The sequence below is a fragment of the Triticum dicoccoides genome, chromosome 7B (assembly GCF_002162155.2).
Source record: "Triticum dicoccoides isolate Atlit2015 ecotype Zavitan chromosome 7B, WEW_v2.0, whole genome shotgun sequence".
NCBI lineage: Eukaryota > Viridiplantae > Streptophyta > Magnoliopsida > Poales > Poaceae > Triticum > Triticum dicoccoides.
The window spans coordinates 598,683,473-598,687,533 of NC_041393.1; the positions used below are offsets into that span (position 1 = coordinate 598,683,473).

The 4,061-nt window shown below is 51.6% G+C and overlaps 1 pseudogene; it reads left to right on the forward strand.

The window, feature by feature from the left end:
* Positions 1-3,572: 3,572 nt before the first annotated feature.
* On the forward strand, positions 3,573-3,711 carry LOC119342430 (annotated as a pseudogene).
* Positions 3,712-4,061: the final 350 nt, after the last annotated feature.

Genomic DNA, 4,061 nt, shown 5'->3' on the forward strand with positions numbered 1-4,061 from the left:
TTTCCCTTCTATTTTTGTTGTTTCTTTTCCGTTGTTTAATTGCTTGTTTAATTTGTTGATAATAGATGGAGATGGACATGGATTCGATGTCGAATTTTTCTGATTGGTCGTCTTCGGACGATTCGGACATCGAGGAGCTGCTACAAGACGATGACACAAAGATGATGGTCGCCATTCTCGCCGTGAAAGATCTTGAGGACCGCAAGAAGATGATGGATCAGAGGAAGGGGTCGCAGATAGGGCGCCTTTGCATCGAGAGGAACCGCGCACTCGGCCACGAGTAACTCATGCAAGACTATTTTGCGGAGGTACCGACATACCCACCTCGCCTCTTCCGTAGAAGGTACCGCATGCGCTGTACTTTGTTTGAGAGAATCGTCAAAGATTGCGAGGCCAACTCGCATTATTTCACGCACCGTAGAAATGCTGCCGGTGCCATGGGATTTAGTGCATACCAGAAGATATCGGCTGCAATGCGGGTGCTCGCCTATGGCATACCCGCGGACTACTGTGACGAGTATCTTCGCATTGGCCAAGATACTACCACCGAGTCCGTGCGTGGGTTTGCCAAGATGGTCATCCGATTGTATGGTGATTAGTATCTTTGGGCTCCCAATGAGGAAGATACGAAGAGATTGATGGAGATAAATGAAAAAAGGGGATGGCCGGGCATGCTTGGCAGTCTAGATTGCATGCACTGGAAATGAAAAAATTGCCCAAAGGCATGGCATGAAATGTATTGCGGTAAAAGCCATGATCCTACCATTGTGCTTGAGGTCGTGGCATCGCAAGACTTATGGATTTGGCATGCATATTTTGATTTGCCAGGAACACTCAATGACATCAATGTGCTTCAAAGGGACCTTTATTTGCAAGACTAGCTTCAGGTGATGCTCCAACTTGCAATTACAAGGTCATGAACAATGAGTACACAATGGGATACTATCTCACCGATGGCATTTATCCTGAGTGGGCAACACTTGTGAAGTCCACTAAAAAGAAGAGAGGGATGCCCTTATCCAAAAAAGAAGCTAATTTCACGAGGGCACAAGAATCAGCCCGCAAAGACATTGAGAGAGCTTTCGGTGTTTTGCAAGCAGATTTGCCATTGTTGGGGTCCAGCTCGTTTTGGGGACAAGAAAATCCTTGTGAACATCATAAAGTGTTGTGTCATTCTACGCAACATGATACTCGAGGATGAGAGGGGGTTAAACTTGCCATGTTTCTATGACAATGTTGGTACCCGAGTGCAACCGGAGAGGAACCCCGATCGCATTCAAGCTTTCCTTCAAACACGTCGGGAAATTGAAAATGCCAACACTCATACCCAGCTCCGCAATGATCTGGTCGAGCACCACTGGCAGCTGCTTGGCCGTCGCCAATGATGGCCTATTTGATTCCATGTCTTATTTGTGATACAAACATTGTTGTAAGGGATCTTTGTTTTACTTTTCTATGTACTATTTGATTCAAACATTGTTGTACTAAGTAGAGTGATTGTAGTGAGCTTGAAACAATTATTTGATGTTGTAATCATAACTAGAATAATTATTTGCTGTTGATTATTGTTATGTTTGTTGTATGAAATTTTGTTAAAATAGTTGTTGTCCTGTTTTGAAGGTTTGAAGACCGGGGCGTAGATCAATGCCCTCGATTGATTTGAAGGTTTTGAAGGTTTGAAGACACTAATCTGCGCCAGGGATTTTCGGCCTTCAAAACGACATTTTCTCAACCCTTAAATTGATTTTGAAGGTTGAGTTTTTGAAGGCTCTGTTAGACATGCTCTAAGCCGCTGCAGCCGTCCCACCCGTCAGACCCACCACCAACCTCCGGCCGCGGCAGCGAAGCGGCGCCGCTATCGCCAGCACCACCGCGCGACGAGAGCCCTCCTTCGCGTCGCGCGGCCGTGCGTCGACTTGCTGCGCTCGCGCGCTCGAGTGCCCCCGCCCGCCGTGCTGGTGCTGCAACAGGCGCCGCTCCGCTCATGCCCCCCGCTCTGCTCGACCTGTCCGCGCCGCCCGAGTATGCGCCGGTGAGGGCAATTCATCCGCGTGGTCTGGACGCGTGCTCTGGTCGCCTCAGTCCCTGCGCTCACCGTCGAGCACGGCGACCTGCCGTGCTCCGGAGACCGCATCCTTCCCCAAATCCCATTCAATGATTCAATCCTCGCCCACGCTGACGATTGCCCTCACCGGTGAGCCTCGTGCGATTCCGTTCGCGTCACAGTGCGCCATTGAACTCTATCTGATAATTTTCCCCTCGTTTAATTTCCAGCTTTCTGTACTGGAGCTCGAGATGGCCGTCATCTCTCCATCAAATCCGGCTGAAATGCGGCTCCTGCATCCTGCCTGCTTGGTCTACCCCTATTCACCCACGCTGTCATCCGAGTGCATCCCATCGCTCAGCAAGGGTGACGGCCTCCATGCCTCGGACCATATCAGAGGCTTCAGAGCTTGTTGCGGTGCTGCCTATGCTGGTGAGTTTGTGGGACACCGTAGGCGAAGATGAGCGCGCTGTTTTGCCAGTAGCATTGCCCACACGGCTTAACCTTCGTGAGCGAGCGTGCAATGCCACCATGACTATAAGGACATTGGTTGTGCATCACCCTGCTAAGATAAGGCTAGGCTCTTTCGAAGGGACAAAACAGAAAACAAGGCTAAGATAAGCTTCCATGTTGGACCTTAAAAGCTAGAAATTCCATGTTAAGTAGAGCAAGCTGTGTTGGAATATACGTATAGTAGACGTGTAGTAGAAGTTGTATAAAGATAGAGTTGGTTTAAATTCTGTATTCTGTTCTATCTCTTCTTCTGTCTTTCACGATTCTTCTGTAACGACTTGATCGATCCCATCTGATCGATCTCTCCCCCCTGTAAACTTGTGTGCCAAGGCTTCTGCCTAATATATACATGCGGCCCGAGACAAAGGGTTCTACGCTTCCCAAAACATTTTTACATGGTAACAGAGCCTCTTCCTCATCCAATCGAGAGAGATTGCATCTAGCTACCTTCGCGACCGAGAGTATGTCCACCACCACCGCAGCCATGACCCCAAGCACCATGGGTGCGCTCACCACCACCTCATCCTCTACTTTTGCATCATCTTCCTCCTCCACCCACAACACCACCTCTCTCGGATCGCCCCCACAGGAGAAGCTGACGCGGGGCAATTTTTTGCTCTGGAAGGCCATAGTGCTCCCGCAGATCAGAGGCGCCCAGATGGAGCACCACCTCGACGCGACGAGCCCGCCACCACCCGCAACCCTCACCATCACCACGGAAGGCAAAGAAGAACAAGTCGTCAACTTTGCAAGATCCCTCTGGTATGCACAGCAGCAGCAACTCCAAGGATACCTAATGGGTTCACTTTCCCGTGAGATCCTTGCCCAGGTCGCCACGCTCCAGACGCCGGCCGAGGTGTGGCGCACCATCCACGCCATGTTTGCTGCACAAAGCCAAGCCCAAGCGATAAACACTCGCATCGAGCTCACCAACCTCAAGAAAGGTAACCTATCCATGGCTGATTATCTTGGTAAAATAAAAAGTCTCACTGACGAGGTCGCAAGCACGGCTGCGGCCCTCTCTGATCCGGAGATTGTCTCCAAAATCCTTGCCGGCTTGGACATGGAATACAACCCGGTGGTCTCTGCACTTGCTGCCCGGGTGGAACCCATCACCGTCCAAGAACTATACAGCCAACTGCTCAGTTTTGATGCCCGGCTAACTCTGCTCCATGGCGGCGACCTTCGTCAATCCTCCGTCAACTCCGCCTCTCGTGGTCGCGGCCGTGGGCGCGGTCACCAGGGGCAGCGCGGCGGTGGGCGCGGACGCGGCGCCTCCTCCCCTGGCGATGGCGCACGCTCTGGTGGCGGGGGCGGCTACAACAACAGCGGCAACAGCGGCGGCTTCAACAACAACAACGGCCGCCGCCCTCCTTCCCGCCCGCGACCTCGATGCTAGCTTTGCAAAAAGTCTGGCCACGAGGTGATTGATTGCTGGCATCGTTACGACGAGGACTTCGTGCCCTCAGATCGCCATGTTGCTGCCGCCATGCGTGAGTAGGCT